At 39.7% G+C, this 24,708-nt stretch overlaps 1 protein-coding gene across 1 annotated transcript in view; it reads left to right on the top strand.

Annotated features, from left to right (window-relative positions):
* Positions 1 to 894: 894 nt before the first annotated feature.
* Positions 895 to 24,708, top strand: part of Tnfrsf13b (TNF receptor superfamily member 13B) — a 42,897-nt gene continuing 19,083 nt past the window's right edge. The window contains exon 1 of the mRNA XM_013067030.3: positions 895 to 1,005. The gene's annotated coding sequence lies outside the window, so the exon portion shown is untranslated. The remainder of the gene's footprint in view (positions 1,006 to 24,708) is intronic.

The following is a 24,708-nucleotide window of genomic DNA, read 5'->3' as shown; positions in this document are numbered from 1 at the left end:
AGAGGTAGGTCAGTTCCGTATCTGGACTACTATGAATATTGCTGTTATGCATCTGAAAGTGCCTGGTGGGTTTGTCTCCCCTGGAAGGTTTCAAAAGGCTTGGGAAGGTCCTAGAAAACAGGGAAGGTCCTAGAATACAATTCAGGGTCACAGTGTTAATCCTTGCTGTCATTTGTAGAGAACTGAGTGTGTCATGAACTTGCTCTAAGAATATGACTGTTAAACTCCTCTCATTTTCATAATGGCTTGTGAGACAGGCAATGTTTTTTACCTATTTCACGGAACAGAACATGGAGGCACAGAACACTACCTACAGAAATTGCCAACAAAGCCTAGAGCTAGTATGTGACAGACTCAAGACTCAAACTCAGGGTGCTTGGCTCTAGTCCTCAGCATCTTCAGTGCTCTGACAGGTGTGAGGAGAGGGCTAATGAAGGACAAAAATGAGCACCTAACAGGCTGGGCCATCAGGGATGGTTTCTGGGAGGGAGTGAGGCCTTCACTGAGTCTTGAAGGAGGGACAGAAGGAGAGGACTAGGCAATGAAATAGAAGTTTGTTCAGGACAGGGAAAGAGCCTGAGCCATGCAGATCTTAGGCTAGGTTTCCCAAGAGCTGGTTTGGCATAGGGTGTGTGGAGGGGCAAGAGATTGGCCCCAAGGTGGGCCAGGGGGCATCTGAAACTACCTGGGCCACACCAGAGATGTCTCATCCTAGAGCCAGGGGGTGGGATGGAAGTGGGGGCTGCTCTGTGCAAAACAGTGGACAGCGCTGACAGAACCTGGAGAGCTGCACCCATGCTGCCCAACCTGGCTCCTGGGGTTGAGTGCGCAGGCTCAGAGGTGGGAGGGAGGCCGCTGATTTACATCCTTCAGGTTGAGGGAAAAACCCAGGAAGTGCAGCCTAGGCACTAATCAAATCTCAGGCTAATAATAAACCCCCTGAGTAATGAGTAGTCTGGGACAGAGCAGGCAAGGAACCAGAGCCACAGGGGCCGGAGGCGCATTGTGAGTAGCAGGGACGGGGGTGGGGGCATGGGAAGGGGCCTAGTGGTGGGGGTCTGAAGGGGCCTCTGGCCTGCAGCCAGGCACGTGCAGAGCCTGAGTCTGGACCATTTGGGGGTGTGGGTCTTGCTTTCCAGGAGAGGAATCAGCTGGAGGGTGCCATAGTCAGGATTTTTCCCTTTGGGATGATATGGCTCCACTTCCCTCTTTTACTGGATCATTTTAAAGCGAATCCCCAACATCAGGTGGTGTGGTTTATAGACATCTCAAGATTCATCTCTTAAAAATTCTAAACAATCCCCAAAACTAGACATCATGCTATTATCACTATTAAATGTTATCTAGTAGCCAGTCAGTGTCCAGACGTACCTAATTTTTCTGTTAGTGTCTTTTTCATTGATTTGTTCAAATCAGGATTCCAGCCCCCTACCACATTAGACGTTTGGTTGTATGTTGTAACCTAGTTGAGTTCCTGCTCTGTCTCATCATTGTTGTTGTTTCTTCCTTGCTGATTATTTGTTAAGGAAACGGGACTGTTTATCCTGCAGTGTTTCATCAGCTTGGGTTTTAAAGGTTTGCTCAAAGGCAGATGTTACTTGGAAGACCCTGCCTCTTAGAGCAGATGAGAGGGCTCCTGTCCTTCCGTGTGGGTGGACCCAAGGCCCATGTTGGGAAGGGCACAGCCTAGGTTCCTGAGCTTGGAGCATGTCTTTTCTCTGATTCTCATCTGTGTCCTGCAACAACTTGTCCAGACACATCCTGAGCCAAGGGGCTCAAGTACTTGAAGTTTCTTAGAGAGCTGGACATGGCAGTGATGGAAGGTTCCTTGACATGGGATGAAATGATCCTGGGTACCATGACCAGGGGTTGAGAGCCTAGCACCCAAAGGCTGCTTCAGGCTGTGGAATCAGCCAGCCAGGAAGGAAGGAGTTCCAGCTCCTACTGTTCATAGATTGGCTCTGCAACCCTGGGGGAGAACTTTTCCTGGCCTATGACATGGAGAGCAGCTGCCACCCCGTAGATGTCCCTCAAAAACACAAAAGCATTCTAAATCTGTCAGACCCTCTTTTGAAGAATCACAAGGAAAGGCTCTGAGAAGGCCTGCAGTTTAAAAAATGCTTTGACTTTTACTTAACTGAAAGTATTTTTATTGTAATATTTCTTATTTTTTTTAACCAACATAAAATAGGGATATAATTTTCTTGCTTGTAGTTCTCATATAACAATAAAAGCTAAAGCCTTTACAAATTAAATTAAACAAAAATATAAAACCAATAGAATGAAAATGCATCACATTAATTTATTTAATAGAAATTTGCTTAATTAAATTTAATAGAAATTTGCTTAATTTGCTTTAATAGGAATTTATTTGCTCAAATAGAAAAAATATTTTGCATAAAAGAAATAAATTGCAGGAAAACAGCTGTAGTTTCAAATCTCATTCTGTTCTAAAACTGTTGGAATATTTTTTCTTTAAAGAATAATGTTGAGCTCAATGCCCAGTACTCCCCTCCACCAAAAAAAAGAATAATGGTGACAGTGTTCACATAATCTTAACTAGTACTGAGAAATTCAAGTCTTTCCTTTCTCTTTCAAGGTAATCAGAACAGAGTAGTAGCTCGTCTTGTTATTTGTCCATTTTACAAAGGCATAAATTGATTGAAAAAATAAAAATGTCTTTACTGAAACCTCCAAAAGAGAGTGTTGAACCCGATTTGGGTCAGAAATATTCTTTGCTCTTATCTGTTGGAGTGTTTATTGCTGATGAGCAACTGCAGAGGAGACCCACCAAATCATGGTGCTGGCATGGTCCAGGGCTTTTTTAAGTAATGTAAGCTACTATCTGGCTGTGACTTTCTTTAACCAAGGATTTTTCTAACTGCTTTGGCCACAGAGGTCTTTCTTGGTATATAGCACCTGGTAACTAGCCAAGCATACCAGGAAGGCCCCTCAGAGGGATCTAAGAATCGTCCCTCATGGCTGCTGTCTGGTTTCAAAGTACAGGGAGAGCCTCCCCCTGTGCCTGAGCCCTGCCACAGCCAAGTGTGAGCCTAGCTACAGGCTCCGTGAGTGAAAGGAATTCCTCCTTTCTCCCCTGTTCACCAATAGAGCTTCTTTCTCAAGCTTTTGTTCCCCTTGGCTGGTGTCACTTTTGGGGGATTTCCCGCCCCTCTCTGGGACAGGATGGAGGCTCTGGGATTTTACAGAGGCCCAGGTGGGGGTAGGCAGAAGAGAGCACCTTGTGGTCAGTTGATTATCCTCCATGTGGTCAGTGGGTCACTCTCTAAATGTCCAGTCCAGTGGGCTTTGGTGGCTTGCAGGCTGTGAATGAGCCATGGAGCCTTTTTGGGGCTGCCCTTGTACCATCAAACCTGCTGTCCACTAAGCCATCAACTTGCAGTGAGTCCAAGGTGAGAGTTAGTTCCCTCCCTCTCATCTCCTTGCCCAAATTAAAAGCGGTATCTTTTTAATTTTGCTTGATCTTTGGAATTTGAAATTCACTTTCGAATAGGTAGTATAGTCATAGGGGTTGACACCGAGAAAGGATAGAAGACACACAACAGAAAGTCCTTCTTCCCTCCTCTCCCCCATCTGCTCACCACCTGCCCCCCAAGACCAACAGCTTTATGAGACATAATTTGCACGCCCTAAAATTTATCCACTTAAGGCATACAATTCTGTTTTTGTATATTTACTGAGTTGTGCAGTCATCACTATACTCTAATTTCAGGACATTTCGATACTCCAAAAAGAAGTGTTGTCACCTTTCACTACTGTCCACCCTAGCTTAAGATTACCACTCATCTTCTTTCCATCTCTATAGTTTTGCCTGTATGGGACATTTTATAGCAGTGGAATCAGGTGATATGTGGCATATTGTGACTTTCTGTCCCCTCTTAGTGCAATGTTTTCAAGGACCGTCCACATTGTAGCATGTATCAGAATTTCATTCACTGTCATGGCTATATAATATTTATGGATATATCACATTTTGTTTATCCATTCATTGATCAATGAACATTTCCTGTCTTTGGCTCATTGGTAATGCTTCTGTGTACATGTGTATACAAAGAATGAATATGTCTTCAGTAATTTGTGTGTGTGTGTGTGTGTGTGTTAGTGGGGGTGCTAGGGATTGAATCCAGGGCCTCACACATGCTAGGCAAGCACTCTGCAACAGAGCTATATCCTCAGCATCTCCATAATCTTTTAAAATAGTTGCAGAATAGTCTAGTAGGTAAGTGTACTGTAGTTTACTTAGTCAATCCCCTACTGACAGATAGTTGGGTTACTGCCAATCTTTGGTTATTACAAACATTACTGCAATGCATTCATCAGTTTTCCCTGTAGGATAAATCTGGGTTTAATCCCTGGGTCATCAGTAATTTTGACAAATATTGTCCAGAGGTGCTCCATGAGGGTTAGCCAATTTACTCTCCTTCCACAATGAGTGAGAATGCTGCTTTCCTTATGGGTTTGCCAACAGAAGGTGTTATTAAACCTTTGGATTTGAAAAACTGTAGTGGAGGAAGATGATACCCATGTGACTGCAGCTTGTCTGTTCTTTCTGAATGAGAGCATGCATCTTGACGTGATACTTTTGTCCATAGACTGTCTCTTTCATGACCTTTGCCTATTTTTCTACTGAGTAGTTGGTGTTTCCCTTTCTGGTAATCGCTCATAGAAGAACTGCAAGTGTTTTGTCCCATTTTTCATACGTCTTTGGACTTTCCTTAAGGTGTTTATTTCCATGAAGAAGGTTTTTATTTGTTTGATTGCTAATTTTTTGCAATCTGTTTTATCAATCTTTCCTTTTATGAATTTTGGGTTTGGGGGTCGTAGTTAAAGGCCTTTTATACTCCAAGGTTGTAAAGAAATCATCCAATAGTTTCTTCTCTATAACTTTTTATATTTTTATTTTCTCACCTTTAAACTTTTGGTTGGGTTGTTTCTTCATCTGGGAGAAATTATTTCCTATGTGTGTTTCTGCTTAGTCACTTTCTTCTGAGTTTGGAAAGCAAGAGCTAGGATTCCTGATTTCCTATCCCAGGAAGGACCCTCTGAGGTCCTGCTAAGATGGAGGAGGTACAGGTGGGAAGGGTTGACGCAGGGTAAGAAGGTGCAGCACTGCTCATGCCACTGAGTTCCACTCAGTCTGCACAGAGGACGCCTATGCACAAGGGAGTCATTCATCTGTAAGCACCTTCTGTGTACCTGGTACTTGGGAAGGCATCAGATTCAGAGATGAATGAAACAATGGAAGTAGAATATTTTTAAAGTTAATTTTTAATTAATACATACAAAGATAGTACTTGTTAATGGGTAACCATGTGATGTTTTGACACGTGTATAAATTGTAGACGTATCTATCTTCTCAAACACTTATTTCCTTATGGTAACACCTTTCAAAATTCTTTCTCTAGCTTTTGGAAATGTAAAGTATACTGTTATTACCTGTGGCCATTCTCCTGTGTCTTGCTCCTATTTAACTGTAAGAATATTGTCATTAATATTACAATTCTTTTATAGTATTATATGATCATTATTAACCCATTATATTTTATACTATGTATGTGAGAATAACCATTCATAGTAACACCATGCCTTAAGCCAGCTACATGTCAATCACATGTTGTAGCAAAGCAGAGCAGCTCAGTGCTATAGCCAAGTGTTAAAGCTTTGAAGCACAGCCAAGTGTTACAGCTCAGTATCACAACTACAGAAATTTGAAGACTGAAGAATCCAAAGGTCACTCAAAGAGGTGGAGAAAAACCATGTATTGCTCCATTTGGCTCAGAGGAGATAGTATTCTAAAGTCTGAGCACCTCACCAGAAATTGAAGCCTCCTTATATAGGGATCTAGGGGTAGGCAAGCATTTTCACTGAAGCAGAGGGGGGTGGGGTCAGAGTTACGGAAGATTCTCGAAAGGGGCAGAGCTAACAGAACATTCCTGAGAGGTCACACAGTTCAAACAGTTTCAAAACATTTTGATACATTGGGCAGCAGTGCTGCCCAGCACCACAAACTGTTACATTTTTGGAACAAAACATTTTGTGGGAAAAGCCCATGGAGGCAAGGCAAGGGCCTGTCTTATTGTATAGTATTGCTTTATCACACACACATGGGAGAAACCTATATAGGGAAGCTGTTGATCCTATTCACAGGCAAGAGAACCGAGGTCTTGTGTGGTCCAGGCCCTCTGCCAATGTGACTCAGCCATGCTGTTCCTGCCACAGGCATTTTTCTCCCACACACAGTCTGACACGGTGGTGAAATGGTTTTCAGAATGAGCTAACAAGAGGCAGAAATCACAGCAGGTAGAAACGATGGTCCTCATTTGATGAACAGAAAACTAAGAAATGAATCAAATGGTTCTTTCAGGACCTAAACAAGTTCTTCTGACTTTAGACCCAGGGCCAGCAGCTCGCAACCTTGAGAAAGTTCTTGTTAAGTGGGAGTAGGGCAGTGAGGGGCAGGTCCCAGACTATTTGTAATATTTCAGAAAAGCCTGGTGAGAAGTCATATACAACTAACAGAAATAAAAAGCCATCGTTCCCTTGTCCCCCACCTCTCACTCCACCTCTTCTTTTCCCTCCTCCTTCATGATCAACAAAAGCAACATTAAAGATCGTCCTCTGTGCTCTCACCCAGGTCTCAGCTGCAGCCTCCTCAGGGAATATGTACCATGCTCCTACCGGACTCCTCCCTTGCCTGCCCCTCGCTGGTAACAGCTAACTGAGAGCCCTTGGCCCAAGTTTGTAGTCAGTGTTTGACTTAAAAATGAGAAGAAGAATTCCTCCTATCTGTGAAGGCTTTATTGTCCTTTCTGTTCAAGTAGGTTTTCATGGCTAAACTGAATGAGGAGCCAATGCTCTGTTCCTTTTCTGTTCCTTTTCTCTTCAAAGATCCCTCTCCTCAACATACAGAGACAAGAGGAGTTGGCTTTAGCCCTTTTGGCAGGAATTAGCCCTTTAAAAACCTTTCTTGATCTAAGTTTAGGCCTTGGCCAGCATGGCACTCCATATTGTAGGGAGTGACAATATTAATAACGGCAACAGCTGAGCAGGTCAGACCTTTCTTACTGTGCCCAGTGCCATGCTGAGCCCTTGCCATCAACATCATGCTCACAAAGACTCTATGATGTGAGCCATAGCATCCTGGTTGTACAGGTGAGGACACAGGGCCTCAGAGCCAACGCTGTTCACATATTTATGACAATACCAATATTGTCCACCACTGAGCCATACACATACCCTTCATTACCTTGCTTTTTTAACTAGCCTCTTTGATTTCCCTGGAGTTGATAATACCTTTGTTTTCTATGTGTGTATCAGTGACTTATTTCCAGCTGTCTGACTAACTGGCCAAACATACCTACTCATCTATCATTTTCATGTTTCACTGGTGACCTCCTCTCTCTCCTCCCTTCACTTAGTTGGGATAGGGCATCCCCAGACCTACGAGCAGCTGGCCCTTGGACCTTCATCTCTCTGCTGATTGGGGCAGTGTTTTTCTCATCTGCTCTTCATTGTTCTGCTTACTCCTGGATTTGACAGAGCACATCCCCAGGATCACCAAGATCTGGCATATCTGCCTATGGGTTTGTCCCACTTCATGCTAGATTGGTAACATCGAGGGTTCTAGACTGAAAATAATTTTGTTATGAATTTGAAGGGATTATTCTACTTTTTTTTTAACCTATGTAGTTATCTTTACTAATGTTTCTTATTTTTCTCATGGCTCCAAGATGTTGTTTGGTGTACTTGCATTTTAACATGAAAGACTCTCATTAGCACTTCTTGAAGGGCAAGTCTACTGCTAATTCACTCCTCAGATTTTGTTTAACTGGAAATGTCTTCATTTCACCTTCATCATTAAAAGATAGTCTTCCCTAATATACAGTTTATGGTTGTCAGGTTTTTTCTTTCAGGACCTTAAATATGTCATCCCATGCCTTCTGCCCTCCATAGTTTCTGAGGAGAAAACAGCTGTTAATCTTACAGAGGATCCCTTCTATAAGACAAGTTATTTCTCTCTTGGTGCTCCCACAATTCTCTTGTTCTTAGGGTTCCATAATTTTATTGTAATGTGTATTGGTGCCAGTTTATTTGAGTTTTTCTTGCTTGGAGTTTATTGAAGTTCTCAAATATACTCAGATTTGGGAACTGACATATAATTGTACATATTTTTGGGGTACAGCATGTGATTTGATACATGTATACAATGTATAATGATTATAGCAGGATAATTAACACATCCATAACCTCATACATTTGTCATTTCTTTTTGATGGGAATATTCACAAACCTCTCTTCTAGTTATTTTGAAATATGCAATACATTATTGTTAATGATATTGTGCAATAGAACATAAGAGTTTTTCCTTTTATCTGACCAACCTCTCAAGTTTGTGGTAACCTCTGTTCTACTCTCTACTTCTGTGAGGTCAACATTTTTATATTGCAGATAAGAGGAGATCATATGGTACAGTATTTGTCTTTCTGAGTCTAGCTTATTTAACCTAATATCCTCTACATCCATCTATATATTGTTTATCTTTTTAGTGATTAGTTTCCTGCTGTTCACACATCACATTTTTTTGGTACATTTATCTATTGATGGACACTTAGGTTGATTGCATATCTTGGCTATTATGAATAGTGCTGTTATGGGATACAGATACATGTCCCTTTGACATACCAATTTCATTTATTTTGAATATATATCCAGTAGATGGGTTATATGGTAATTCTAGTTTTAGTTGTCTTGAGGAACATCTATACTGTTTTCCATAATGGTTGTACTAATTTACATTCCCACCATCAGTATGAGAGAGTCCCTCTTTCTCCACAGCCTTGCCAGCATTTATTATTTCTTGTCTTATTGATAATAACCATTCTAACTAGGGTGAGATGATGTCTCATTGTGATTTTCATTTTCATTTTCCTGATAGTTACATTGAGCATCTTTTCATATACCTCTTGGCTATTTGTATGTCTTTCTAATTTCTTTTATACAGGGTCTCAGTAAGTTGCTCAGGTTAGGCTCAGACTTGCAATCCTCCTGCCTCAGCCTCTGAGTGCTGGGATTACGGGCATGCACCACTACTCTCAGCTTTGTATGCCTTCTTTTAAGAAATGTCTGTTCAAATCTTTTGCATGTTTCTAATAAGATTATTTTTTATATTGAGATGTTTGAGTTTTTTATATATTCTACATATTAGTACTTGTCAGATTTTTCCCATTCTGTAGGTTCTTTCTACACTATGCTGTGTAGCAGCTTTTTCATTTGATGCAATTCCCTTTGTCTATTTTTGCTTCTCTTGTCTGTACTTCTGAGGTTCAGTCCAAAAAAATTCATGCTTAAATCAGTGTCCTGAAGTGTTTCTACTGTATTTTCTTCTTGTAGTTTTATAGGTTTTGGTTTTACATTTTAGTCTGTAATGCATGTGGGGTTGATTTTTATAACTGGTGAAAGTCAGAGATCTAAATAGGGTTCCAGTTTCTTCTGCATGTGGATACCCAATTCCTAGCATCATTAATTGAAGAGACTTTTTCCCCATTGCATATTCTTGGCATTTCTATAAAAATCAATTATATATATATCTTTTTTTCTAGATTCTTTAGTCTGTTCCAGTGGTTTGTGTGTCTGATTTTATATTTTGGCTAGTATTGCCTTGCAGTATATTTTAAATTTGAATAGTGTGATGCCTCAAGCTTTGTTATTTGCTCAAGACTGCTTTGGGTAATAAAGTATTTTGTGGTTCCACAGAAATTTTAGAACATTTTTCCCATTTCTGTGAAGAATGTAATTAGTACTTTCAGGAAGATTGGTTACAATTAATAAACGATTAAGTTTGTAGGCTGCTTTGGGTAGTACAAACATTTTTATGTTATTAAATGGGAACTCATAGAATGCAGAATCTCTTTCTTTTTTCTTTTTTAATTTTTAATTTTAATGTAATACAAGTATATATTAATAAAGAAAATATAAAAGCTGTTCTATAAAAAATAATTTTTCTTAACAAAAATTGTTAGAGAATAACCATGGTAAATACACTATGTATTATGATCTTAAAAATACATTTTCATTTGCTAATCTCATCTCTCAGCTCATTTCCTAATAACACTATACCTTTTTTTTGCATAAAACATTTTAAGTATTGACAAAGTATCTCACATTCTGTATAATTTTGAACAATTTCTTTATATTTCACAAAATTTATTTTTTTGGTCTTTATTTCACTTTCAGTTTCTCACACCAGAGAGACAATGAAATATTTACGTGTGTGTTTAATTTATTTCACTTAACAGTATGTTCTCAAGGTGCATCCATTTACCTAGAAAGATCTCAAGTTTATCCTTCTTTATGGCTGAATAGTACTCCATTATATTAAAAAAACACATGTTTTATATTCATTCATCAGTTGATGGGCATTTGGGTTGTTTCCAAGATTTAGCTATTAAAAAATGTGCCGCTATAAACATGGGTGCATATATATCACTGTGGTATGATATTTGTAACTCTTTTGGGAAGGTATCGAGCAGGAGAGAGCTGGGTCAAATGAGACCTGTAATTCTAGTTTTTTGAGAAATCTTCACACTGATTTTCACAGTGGTTGCACCAGTCTGCGTTCCCACCAACAGTGGAGAAGGGGTCCCTTTCCCCACAGCCCTGCCAGCATTTGCAGTTGATTTCTTGATAGCAGCCATTCTTTCTGGAGTGAGGTGGAATCTCAGCGTTGTTTTAATTTGCATCCCTCGAATGACCAGTGATGTTGAACATTTTTTCATATGTTTATTTGGTGTTTCTACTTCTTCACCAGAGAAGTGTCTCTATTCATCTCAGATGCCCACTTTTGAATTGGGTCTTTAAATCTGGGCTAATTTTTTTCAATTCTTTATGTGTTCTAGATATTAGTCCTTTGTCTGAGGAGCAGCTGGCTAAAGTGTTTTCCTACTCTGTGGGTTATCTTTTCACTCTGTTGTGATTTCTTTTGCTGTGCAAAAGCTTTTTAATAAGATGAGGTCCCAGTGGTTGATTCTTTGTAGTATTTGCCATGTGGTCTGGATTTTGTTCCTGAAGTCTACCTACTCCTATGTCCTCAAGTGTTCTACCTATTCTCTCTTCCAGCAGATTTAGTGTTTCTGTTTTAATATTTAGATCTTTGATCCATTTTGATTTTAGTTTAGTGCATGGTGAGAGACATGGGTCTAGTTTTAGTCTTTGGCATGTGGAAAGCCAGTTTTCCCAGTACCATTTATTAAAGAGGCTATCTTTCTTCCAGTGAACATGTTTGGCCTCTTTGTCAAAGATAAGGTGACTGAGTGTGCTTGAGGTTCTTTGTGCATCTTCTAGTCTGTCCCATTGATCTTCAGGTCTGTTTTTTGCCAGTACCATGCTGTTTTTATCACAGAAGCTCTTTGAGCCCCTTTTAATGCCACACTTCCTAGTCATTTACGTAGGCTGCCTTTCCTGGCTCATGGTAAGGCCTTCCTTTCCGTTCATTGGCCCTGTCTCAGTCCATTCAGGCTGCTGCAACAAAATGTGCTAAGACTGAGTAGCTTACAAATAACAGAAATGTGTTTCAGATAGTACCTGAGGCTGGAAAGTCCAAGATCAGGCACGGGCAGATCTGATGCCCAGTGGGGATCAGTTCCTGGTAGATGGCACCTTCTCGCTGTACCTTCACATGGCAGAAGAGGCAAGTAAGCTCATCAGATAGATCTCTTATAAGGGTGCCAATTCTGTTAAGGAAGGATCTACCTTCAGGATCTAATCACCCCCCAAAGGCTGCCACCTCAATACTGTCACCATAGAGGACCAGGACTTTGATATCATAAATCCTAGAGGGTCACAAACCTTTTGACCACAGCAGTCCCCTTTGTCCCTTCCTCTCCATTAGTCTTGTTTTTAGAAATTACAAGTGATCAGTAAATCCAACAGCTTCTATTAATGCACATTTTTCACGATGCCATAGTCATGTCTGTCACAGCTAACTGTGATCTCCTTGAAAAATAATCCTCTTTGGTTCCCAGAGCTTCTTACCAGATAACAAGGAGAAAGGAATACCACAGGTAACAAGCCTCTAAGGAGCAATGGGGCAAGGAACAGCTTCCTCTTTGGCACTGCACAGGACAAAGATAACTGCCCCCAGGTAGTGGCTCCACAGCCTTGTCGGGTCTTCCAGCCCCTGCGACAGTCGCCACACGTCCCACAACAGGGAGGCTGGGAGGATGGGGCTGATTCCGCCCCGCCCCGCGCTCCTCTGGCACCATCAGGGAGTCGGGCCTCGCGGGCGCCGCAGTTTAGACGCGGCAGTGGCTCCTTTCCTGGTGGAGCCCTTACTTCCCAGAATCTCTATCTGTGTTTTCTTGAATTTCTTTCATCAGTGTTTTATAGTTTTCATTGTGCAGATCACTTACCTTTTAGTTAGATTTATTCCTAGGTAGTTACTATTATTATTATTATTATTATTATTATTATTACTATTATTATTATTGTAGCTGTTATGTGGGACTGCTTTCTAGTTTACTATGGAGTGAGCATGGACGCACTGCTGATTAAAATTTATTTTTTATTAGTACACGTGTATAGTACATAATGTTTACGTTCCTTGTGTGGAATTGGTACCCGTACATAACACATTTTAATTCCTCTTTTTCATCTCCTTTCCCTCCCTTCCCTCCCGCTCCTTCCATCTTTTGATCTGTTCCCTTTTACATTCCTTCTACATCTGTATTTTTGTGAGTGGCACTGGGGTTTGAATCCAGGACCTTAACACTGAGCTACATCCCCACTGAGAGTTTTTATCATAAACGAATATTAAGGGCTGGCGATTTAGCTCAGTGGTTCCGCCGCCTGCCTCGCAAGTGCAAGGTCCTGAGTTCAATTCCCAGTACCAAAAAAAAAATCAACCCAAATAAATGAATATTAAATTTTCTTAAATGCTTTTTCTAAGTCTTTTGAGACGATTACATAGTTGTTGTCCTTCATTCTGTTAATGTCATATATCACATTTATTATTTGCATATGTTGAGCCAACCTTGCATTTTGAGGATGAATCCCACTTGATCATGGTGAATAATTTTTTTGATGTGTTGTTGGATCCAGTTCACTAGTATTTGGGGGTCCTATTTCGTCAAATATTTTTTCTGCCCTTTAGTTTCTCCTCTTTTTGGAATTCCTATGCGCATATGTTTGATAGGGGGTCCTATAGACCCTTCAGAGCTTGTTCACTTTTCCCCCTATTCTTTTTAAAATTTCTGTTTTGAAGAGAATAATTTAGTTGACTTATCTTCAAATTCCCTGATCCTTTTTTCTGCTTGTTCAAATTTGCTGATAAACCCTTCAAGTGGACTTCTCAGTTCTAGAATTTCTGTTTGGTTCCTTTTTACTACTACTAATAATTACTATATCTATCTATCTATATTTATATCTATATATAATATCTTTAAAGCATTTATTATGTTCACAGCAAAACTGAGCAGAAGATATAGAGGGTTCCCATATATCCCTGGCCTTTCTCCTGCACACACAGCCTCCCACACCCAACACCCATGTTGACACATCATTATCACCCGAAGTCCATGGATGTTAGGCTCTCTTGGTGGTGTACAGTCTATGGCTGGGTTTGGACAAAAATATAGCACATATGTCCACCATTATGATATTGCACAAAATAATTTCACTGCTCTACCTGTTCATCACTTCCTTCTCCAACCATTGGTGATCACTGATCATCATAGTTTTGACTTTCCCAGACTGTCATAGAATTAATTGAATCATACAATACCCTTTTCAGTTTGGTTTATCTCACTTACTAATATGGATTTATAGTTACTCCATGTTTTCTCACTATTTACCTGCTCAGTTGTTTTTCATGCTGAATAATATTCCATTGTTTGGAATTTGATTATCACAGTTTGTTTATACATTAATCTGCTGAAGTGCATCTTGATTGCTTCCAAGTTTTGGTTCCTTTTTACAATTTCTACCTCTTCATAGTCTCATTTTGTTCATATACTGTTTTCCTAATTTCTTTTAGTTCTTTGTCCATGGTTTCCTTCAGCTTATTGAATAAATTTAAGATCATTGATTTAACAGCATCTTTGACTAATCATTCCAATATATAGGCTTCCCTGGAGATACTTATTGTCAAATTCTTTATTTTCTAATATTTTCAGCTTCTCTATATGTTTTGTAATATTTTGAGAACTGCAGATTTTGAGTATTATGTTGAAATAGTTCTAGAAATCTAATTTCCCCACTCCTTGGGGATTGAATCTTGCCTTTTAAGGCCCGGAGCTGTTTGTGACTTTCACAAACCATTTTTTCTGAGACAGGATTTCACTGTGTAGTCCTTGGTAGCCTTGAACTCACTATGTAGCCAAGGCTGGCCTTGAACTTGCAGCAATCCTCCTGCCTCAGCCTCCCAAGTGTGGGGATTACAAGTATGTACCACATGCTTTGTTTAAACTATTTTTAAGCAATGTGCTTGTTGTGTTGGTCACTCATCTTTTTCTTCCTCTCTTTCTCTAATCAGTGTCCTGACAAAGATTCCCTAAATGTCTGGCTCCCAAGAGGAAAAGAAAGTAGTGTCTCCTTACATCTTCTAGAAGCCACATCATCCCTGAGGGATGAAAATTATGGTTACTAGCTTTGTGCTGACCTCCCTTAGTGATCCAAACCAGCAATCGGCAATCAGAACCTACAACCCTAGTATTGGAGGACAAAGATCTTATTGGCCACCCTGATTCCAGCACTGGAAACTGGGGCAACATCCTACTGCTGCCTTCCTGAATTTGGGACTTGGAATGTTAACTACTCCTGTGCTATAGGTTGAAATTCACCGGAGTTCTGAAATTTACCAGCCTTTTAACCAGGCCCTGCACTAGACTGTCCCAGAGTTCCAAAGTAGCTCCCTCCTTTGGGTACTGCCAGCTCCATACTTGACTACCAGGAAGAATGGATTTTTTAGCTTCCCACTCCACCTCTTCCCTGGTGTCACTATACTCACACCCCAGTAGAACTTTTGAGATCTTTCAACAGGAAATTAATGTCCTCTCAATCATTAATCAGCCTTCAGATCTCCTGAAATGATTCCATCACTTCACATCTCAGAAATTTCTTCAGTTAGATCTTCCTAAATCTACTCTTCTATGTTTTTAGTCTGGCTATTACATTTTATATTGCTAGTAATTCTTTTGAATGTTCTTGGAAAATAGTGCACTATTATTTTTCATGAAGGCAACATCATTTATACTTCTGAGGATACTAACTATTGCTTCTGCTGTTTTTAACTTGTCTTCTGCTTCCTGTATCATCTCTGTTGGCTCTATGTGTCTGTTCTCTGTGTGGTTTGAGTTCTCTTCTGGGCCAGGAGTGGTACTGCCATAGCGGGCAGCCCTGAGCTGCTGATTGCAAGTCCTGGTTAAATGGTCTAGGGTGTTGATATAGAGCTCCGGTGCCAGTGTGATCAGGAAGGGACTTGCTTGTTGTCTTTTTTTAATTATTTATATATTAATTGGTACATTTTAAGTATACAATACATTTACATTTATCATTGGGTGTTTGTACCTGAACATGATGTATCTTAGTTCTTATTTTTTCCCCCATTACCTATGTGCCCTTCACCCCCACCACCCTTCCCTATTTACAAAGACTTTGTTTCCCTTTTTTTTTCTTTCTCATAGTTTTTCCTTTCCCTTCTTCCCTTTCCCCTTCCCCTCCCACCACCCCTACCCCCCTGGACCTTTTCCTATTTCAAATTATCAATTATTCATTTTAATCATTTTCATCCTTATTTAAACTTTCAGTTTCTCACACTAGAGATACTATTCGGTATTTACACGTGTGTCTTATGTATTTCACTTAAGAGTATGGCCTCAATATGCATCCATTTAGCTATAAATGACTCTAGCTTCTCATTCGTTATGGCTGAGTAGTACTCCATTTTATAAAAAAACCACATCTTCTTTATCCAGTTTCCAGTTGATGGGCACTTGGGCTGTTTCCAGGCTTTAGCTATTACAAACTGTGCCGTTATAAACATAGGTGCACATATATCGCTGTGGTACAATTCTTTTAATTCTTTGGGGAAGATACCCAGTAGGGGAATAGCTGGGTCAAATGGGACCTCTAGTCCTAGTTCATTGAGGTATCTCCATACGGATTTCCACAGTGGTTGCACCAGTTGAAACTCCCACCAACAATGGAGAAGGGATCCTTTCTCTCCAAACCCCCACCAGCATTTGTTATTAGTTGATTTTTTAATAGCAGCCATTCTTTGTGGGGTGAGATGGAATCTCAGTGTTGTTTTCATCTGCATCTCTCGAATGACCAGTGATGTTGAACATTTTTTCATATATTTATTTGCTGCTTTTACTTCTTTGTCTGAGAAATGTCTGTTCATTTCAGATGTCCATTTTTGAATTGGGTCTTTGAATTTTGGGGATCTGATTTTTTTCAATTCTTTATATATTCTAGATAGTAGACCTTTGTCTGAGGTACAGCTGCTAAAAATTTCTTCCCATACTGTAGGTTGCCTCTTAGTTCTGTTGGTAGTTTCTCTTGCAGTGCAGAAGCTTTTTAATAAGATGAGATCCCAGTTGGTGATTCTTTGTGTTAGCTCCTGTGCTACTGAAGTTTTGTTCATGAAGTCTTTTCCTATGCCAATATCCTTGAGAGTTCTACCTAACTTATCTTCCAGCAAGTTTACTGTTTCTGTCTTGATATTTAGCTCTTTAATTGACTTCGATCTTAGTTTAGTGCACGGTGATAGGTATGGGTCTAGTTTTAATCTTTGGCAGGTTGAAATCCAGTTTTTCCAAGACCATTTATTGAACAGGCTATCTTTTCTCCAATGAGGGTGATTGGCTCCTTTGACAAAGATGAGGTGGCTCAGTGTGTCTGGAGTTGTTTCTGCATCTTCTAATCTATTCCACTAATCTTTGGGTCTGTTTCTTTGCCAGTACCATGCTGTTTTTATCACAGTAGCTTTGTAGTATAGTTTCAAGTTGGGGATTGTGATACCCCCAGCCATGTCTCTGTTGCCTAGAATTGCTTCTGCTATTCTAGGCTTCTTCTACATTCTACTGAATTTTTCAGTTGTTTTCTCTAGTTCTGTGAAGTATATTGTTGGAATTTCAATTGGTATTGCATTAAATCTATATAGTAGTTTTGGAAGTATGGCCATTTTCACTATATTGATTCTTCCTACCCAGGAACAAGGTATATCTTTCAATTTTCTTATATCCTCTTCGATCTCCTTCTTCAGAGTGCTGTAGTTTTCAGTGTAGAGGACTTTTGCTTCCTTTGTTAGGTTGATTCCTAGATATTTCATTTTTTTAGATGCTATTGTAAAAGGAATTATTTCCCGAATTTCTCTCTCAATGGGTCTGCTATTTGCATATAAGAAGGCTATTGTTTTTGAGTGTTGACCTTGTATCCAACTACTCTACTGAATCTGTCAATTAGGTCTAGAAGACTTTTGACTGAGTTTTTTGGGTCTTCTATGTGAAGTATCATATCATGAGCAAATAATGATAGTTTCACTTCTTCCTTTCCTATTTTTATTCTTTTTATTTCTTTCTCTTGTTTAATTGCTATGGCTAATGTTTCCAGAACAATATTGAACAGGAGTGGTGATAGTGGGCATCCTTGTCTTGTTCCTGATTTTAGTGTGAAAGTTTTCAGTTTTTGACCATTTAATATGATGTTAGCTGTTGGTTTTTCATAGATAGCCTTAATCAGGTTGAGCTAAATACCTTCTATTCCAATTTTCTGTAGTGCTTTTATCATGAATGGGTGCTGGATTTTGTCAAATGCCTTTTCTGCATCTATTGAGATCATCATATGGTTTTTGTCCTTGACTCTGTTAATATAGTGTATTACACTTATTGATTTACGGTTGTTGAACCATCCCTGCATCCCTGGGATAAATTCGACTTGGTCAGGGTGTATGATCTTCTTGATGACACTCTGTATTCTGTTTGCCAATATTTTGTTGAGGATTTTTGCATCTATGTTCATTAGGGAGATTGGTCTGTAGTTCTCTTTTTGGGTTGGGTCGTTCCCTGGTTTTGGAATCAAAGTAACACTTGCTTCCAGGAAGGAATTTGGAAGCCTTGTCTCCCTTTCAATTTCCTTGATGAGTTTAAAGAGTAATGGCAATAGTTCTTCTTTAAATGTCTTATAGAATTCAGCAGTGAACCCATCAGGACCTGGGCTTTTCTTTGTTGGTAAATTTTTTATTACATTTTCAATTTCACTTATTGTTATTGGGGTGTTTAGAATTTCTATGTCTTCTTCATTTAACTTTGGCAATTTGTATGTATCTAGGAATCTGTCCATTTTTTCTGTGTTGTCCATCTTATTGGCGTATAGGTTCTGGAAGTAGGTATTGATGATCCTCTGGATTTCTGCTGGGTCTGTTGTAATTTCACCCTTTTCATTCCTAATTGCATGGATTTGGGCCTTTTCTTTCCTTTTTCTGACAAGGTTGGCTAAGGGTTTGTCAATTTTGTTGATTCTTTCGAAGAACCAACTCTTGGCTTCATTGATTTTTTTGTATTGTTCTCTTAGTCTCCATTGCATTGATTTCTGCTTGGATCTTTATAATTTCCTTTCTTGTACGAGCTTTGGGTTTGCTGTGCTCTTCTTTTTCTAGGAGCTTGAGGTTTTGCATTAGGTTATTTAACTGAGTTCTCTCTCTTGTCCTAATATGGGCATTCACTGCTATGAATTTCCCACATAGAACTGCTTTAATTGTGTCCCACAGATTCCTGTATGTTTTACTGGCATTATCATTTACTTGTAGAAACTGTCTAATTTCTTCTTTAATTTTCTCTGTGACCCATTGGTTGTTCAGGAGAGTGTTATTCAATTTCCATGTGATTGTGGATGTTTTGCGGTTTCTTACGTTATTGATCTCCAATTTTATTGCACTATGGTCTGATAATATACTGGGGATAACTTGAATTCTTTTACATTTACTTAGATTTGCTCTATGAGCTAGTATGTGATCTATTTTGGAGAATGACCCACGTGCAGCTGAAAAGAATGTGTATTCTGATTTTGTGGGGTGGAACACTCTGTAAACATTATTAAGTCCATTTGTTCAATATTTTGGTTCAGTTCTAGAATTTCGTTGTTAATTTTTTTCCTAGATGATCTGTCTATTTGTGATAGAGGGGTGTTGAGGTCCCCCACTACAATTATGTTATCGTTTGTTTATTTTTTCATGTCCATTAATATTTATTTTGTATAGTTGAGGGCATTTGTATTTGGTGCATGAATATTTAGGATTGTCATCTCTTTCTCTTGAATTGTTCCCTTCACAAGGATGTAGTGACCATCTTTGTCTCTCTTAATTGGTTTTGGTTTGAAATCTACTTTGTCTGCAAATAAGATTGCTATCCCTGCTTTTTTCTGGGTTCCTGTCATGTGGAGAACTGTTTCCCATCCTTTTACTTTCAGTCTATGAATTTCCTTTTGAGTTAGGTGTGTTTCTTATATACAGCATATTGCTGGGTTTTGCTTCTTAATCCATTCTGTCAGTCTGTTTCTTTTGATTGGTGAATTGAGGCCATTAACACTGATAGTTATAATAGAGAGATATTGACTCATTCTTGCCATGATATTTTATTGTTGTTGGCTCTTTTCTTATTTTTCCCCCTTTCCCTTTAGTGCCTTACCTTGCATGGTGTCTTCTCTCTGTTGGCCCTCATGGAGTTGTGACCTTCATTGTCTTTCTCTAGAATATTGCATAAAATTGTTTGGAGTTCTGATTTGGTGTTCATGAATTTTCTCAGGTGTTCTTTGTCATGAAAGTATCTAATTTCCCCATCGATTTTGAAAGATAATTTTGCTGGATACAACAGTCTAGGTTGGAAGTTATTTTCTTTTAGGGCTTGAAATACTGCACTCCAGGGTCTCCTTGATTTGAGGGTTTGTGCTGAGAAATCTGCCATGATTCTGATGGACTTTCCTTTGTAGGTGATTTGTTTCTTTTCTCTAACTGCCTGTAGGATTTTGTTCTTCTGTTGGGTTTCTGGGATCTTGACTATTATATGTCTAGGTGTAGATTTTTTTTTATGGTGTCTGGGTGGACTTCTATATGACTCACTTATCTGTGTGTCCAATTCTTCACCTCTGTCTGGGAAGTTTTCTACTATTAATTCTCTGAACAGTTTTTTTTAATGTCAGTTGTACTTTTTCCTGTTTTTTCATGGACTCCTATCAGCCTTATGTTATTCTTCTTTGCATCATCTAGCAGCTAGATTGATTTCTCATGGTCCCTTACTATCTTTAAGAAATCTCTGTTTTCATGGTTCTTAACTGTGAGCCCGTCTTCTATATTTGATATTCTGTCTTCAGATTCTCTTAGTCTGCTCTGCATGCTTTCAATGGAGTTTTTAATCTCCTGAATATCTGTTTGAATCTGTTTCATGGATTCCATTTCTTGCTTATTTTGGGCGATCATGGTTTCCATATCTTTCTTATGCTGGGCATTCATGGCTTCCAGCATGTTTCTGATCTCATCTATTTTCTTATCTCTTTCTGCTCTAGAGCCTCTAATCATGTCTTTCACTCTACTCACCATCTCTGTATTTATCTGGGAGATTATTTTTTCTTTGAATTTTTCTAGAGCCTCATGTATCTGCTTTGTTACTTCCTATGCTATCAGTTCAGGGTGTCCAAGTGGTTGATTATCACACTTTTCCACCTCATTTCCCCCAGAATTTCCTTTTTGTGGTGTGAAAGCCTGCATTTGTGCCTTGCTTAAATGTCTTCTCATTTTTGTTTTTGGTACTGTCCTTGGTTTAATCCTGGGTTGATATTTCAAAATTGCTTAATGCAGGTATCTTTGTTGCTTATGTTTAAAACCCTTGTGGAATGATTGCTTTTCAGAGGTGTCTTCCAGATATGGCTTGTGTTTAGGTTTTGAGGCTCTAATGACTCTGAGGCCATTTTATTTTCCTTATACCAGGAAGGAAAACTGACTAGATCAATCACAACATGTTAGGCCAAATGTTATAATCAGCAATACCATAGCATCAAGCACAGCTTAGAAAATGATAATTTGTGGTAGTTATTAATTTATCACATTTAACTGTGTGAAGTATAATCCCCTGTGCCTCTGTAGTGTGGGACCAGGTAGCAGAAGAGCCAGAAGGCGGGGTGGGGGTGGGGGGGGTGGAATGGAACTGGGCCTTTTAGGCACCCGCGCGGCTAAGCAGAGTGCCGGTTGGAGGCTGGGCTCCAAGCCTCTCCCAGGACCTCACCATGCCATGGGCAGGAACAGGAACGCAGCCGAGGAGCTTCACGCCGCTTAGCTGACACGAGGAGAGGAGCCCCAGATGAAGGCAGGGCTCCAAGCCGCTCCTGGGACCTCACCGTGAAGTGGGCAGGAACGGGAACACAGCCGAGGAGCTTCATGCCGCTTGGCTTACCTGCAGAGAGGAGCCCCTGATGAAGGGCTTGGCTGTTGTCTTGAGAGAATCTCCCACAAGAAGTCCCTCTAAATCTTTTGGTCCCTTTCCCCAGAACAGTGTTTGCTGGTTGCCTGCCAGTTACAGAATGAGGAGCCAGCATTTACAGACCTGGCTTCAGCCAGGGTGAGTGGGGAATGGGAAGAATGATGGGAGGAAGATTCTCATTCAATCCCTCCATTGCTAGGCAAAACCTCACTGCTATCTCAGCTATGCCTGGGGAGACCACTCAATCTTGTGCTTAGGTGGACAATGAGCTGTTGCTTGCCTTTGAATGGGATTCTGCTTGGGGTCAAGCTCTTTTCATATCAGTTTTCAACCAGTGTTTTCATACTTTGCACCTCCCTTTCAATCCCTAATTGTTGGGCAGAACTTAGTGCCTCTAATTCTGGAGATGTCCTGGAGTTCTTTGGCTCCAAACAGTCTCGTCCCCCTCTAGGCATCCTCATGGGGAGATCTAGTCTACAGCCAACCCCAGTCCCCAGCCCCTGCAACCTCCAGAATGCTGCTGCCATTTCTCTGTCCCTGCGGTAACCTTCTCCACTCTCTGACCTTTGAGGCTGGGTGAACTTAACTCTCAGTTACACGTTCCAGAAGGAAATAGATAAGCTCCTATGCTTAGAGTGCTGTGTTCAGCAGGGACCTGCTGTCCTTCTCAGTCTGCTCCTGCTGAAGAATAAGAAAATGTCTTGAAAAATGTTGAAGAGAAGCATTGGTGGGGAATGAGTGTCATGAAATCAGACAGGACATTCCCGAAGAGAGGATGATGCACTCATGGACTAGAAGCTCACAGTGACATAGACTGCTGAGAACATCATCATGGGGAGGCTCAGAGATCATATGGGCAAACAAAGCCAGACATAAAGCTCCAGAATGGGCAATATTAGCCCATGGTAATAGAAAATCAGAACAGTAGGACTGGTGATGTAGCTCAGTGGCAGAGCACTTGCCTAGTATGTGTGAGGCCCTGGGTTCAAACTTTAGTGCCACAAAGGGATAAAATCAGAACAGTATTTCTTCCCAGGAGTAGAGACCTGATGGGAGGTGGCTCTAGGGAATCATCCAAGGAGCAGAAATGGTTTCTGTCTTGATGTGGGTTACAAAGATGCAGTGTATACACAATTGCCAGGCCATATATGTAAGATGTATGCATAGTACATGTGTCACTGTGTGTGTTCCACACTTTAGTAAATAAGGAATGGCTGGAAGTTGACATGTACTGAGTCCTTACTGTAGACGAGGCATTGGAGAAATCTGCTTTATAAAACGATCACTTACCTAGGTGCAGTGGTGCATGCTAAAATCCCAGCACTCCGAGAGGCTGAGTACGGAGGATCACAAATTTGACACCAGCCTGGGCAATTTAGCAGCTTACTGAGACCTGGTCTCAGAAATAAATAAATAAATAAATAAATAAATAAATAAGCAAACCCTGGGTTTAATCCCTAGTATTGTTTAATAAACAAACAAATAAATAAAACTTCATTCACTTAATGACCACCTAGTATTTCCTTTTTTCATTTTATGGTACATTTTAGATATACATAACGATAACATTCATCATAGGGAATTTGTACCTATACATTATATCTTGCTTCTTTTTTTTCCATTCCTATCCCCTCCCTTTAACCCTACTCCCCTCTTTGTCTACAAAAGCCTTGCTTCCATTTTTATTTCCTTCCATTTTTTTCTTGTCTCTTCTTTCCTTTCCTCCTGCACCTTCCCTTGTTCCCCTTCTCATTTGAACATTTTCTTCCCATTTCCCAAAATCTGTTAATACATTTTGGTCTTTATCTACACTTTTGGTTTCTCTTACCGGAGAAACCATGTGATATTTACACATGTGTGTCTGATTTATTTCATTTAAGAGTATAGTCTCAAGGTGCATCCATTTAGCTAGAAATGTCTCAAGTGTATCCTTTATGGCAAAGTAATACTCCATTGTATACAAAAACACATCTTTATTCATTCAATGATTGATGTTGCATTTGGGCTGTTTCCAAGATTTATCTGTTAAAAACTGTGCCACTATAAACATGGGTGTGCATATATCACTATGGTATGATGCTTTTAATTCTTTTGGGAAGATACCAAGAAGGGGAATAGCTGGGTTGAATGGAACCTCTAATTTTAGTTTTTTGAGGAATCTCTACACTAATTTCCACAGTGGTTGCACCAGTCTGCATTCCCACCAACAGTGGAGAAGGATTCTTTTTTTCCTCACAGCCCTGCCAGCATTTGTTATTGGTTGATTTCCTGATAATAGCCATTCTTTCTGGAATGAGATGGAATCTCAAGGTTGTTTTAATTTGGGTCTCTCAACTGACCAGTGACATTGAACATTTTTTTCATATATTTATTTGCCATTTCTACTTCATCTGAGAAATGTCTGTTCATTTTAGATGCCCATTTTTGGATTCATTCTTTAAATTTGGGGGATCTGATTTTTTTGAGTTCTTTATATATTCTAGGTATTATTCCTTTGTCTGAGGAATAGCTGGCAAAATTTTTTTCCCACACTGTATGTTGTCTTCACTCTGTTGGTGGTTTCTTTTGCTGTGCAAAATCATTTTAGTAAGATGAGATCCCAGTTATTGATGCTTTGTGATATTACGTGTGGGATCAGGGTTTCGTTCATAAAGTCTTTGCCTACCCCAATGCTTTCAAGAGTTGTACATATTCTGTCTTCCACCAGATTTAGTATTTCTGTTTTAATATTTAGATCTTTGATCCATTTTGATTTTAGTTTAGTGCATGGTGAAAGATATGAGTCTAGTTGTAATCGTCGGCATGTGGAAAGCCAGTTTTTTCAGCACTATTTATTAAAGAGGCTACCTTTCTTCAATTGAAGGTTCTTGGCTTCTCTGTCAAAGATAAGGTGGCTGAGTATGTTTGGAGTTGTTTCTGCATATTCTAATCTGTTCCATTGATCTTCAGGTCTGTTTTTTTTTTTTTGCCAGTACCATGCTGTTTTTATCACAGTGGCTTTGTAGTATAATTTTAAATCAGGGACTGTGATGCCCCCTGCCTTGCCTTTGTTGCCCAGAATTGCTTTTGCTATTGTAGTTCTCTTCTGGTTTCAAATGAATTTTAGAAATATTTTTTCTAATTCTCTGAGATATGCTATTGGTATTTTGATCAGGATTGCTTTACATCTGTATAACAATTTTGAAAGTATGGCCATTTTCACTATGTTGGCTCTTCCTACCCA

Source organism: Heterocephalus glaber, unplaced genomic scaffold (assembly GCF_053883595.1).
Source record: "Heterocephalus glaber isolate CG9 unplaced genomic scaffold, H.glaber_assembly_v1.0 deba00001813, whole genome shotgun sequence".
NCBI classification, from domain to species: domain Eukaryota; kingdom Metazoa; phylum Chordata; class Mammalia; order Rodentia; family Bathyergidae; genus Heterocephalus; species Heterocephalus glaber.
This window is presented reverse-complemented; position numbering and strand designations above follow the sequence as displayed.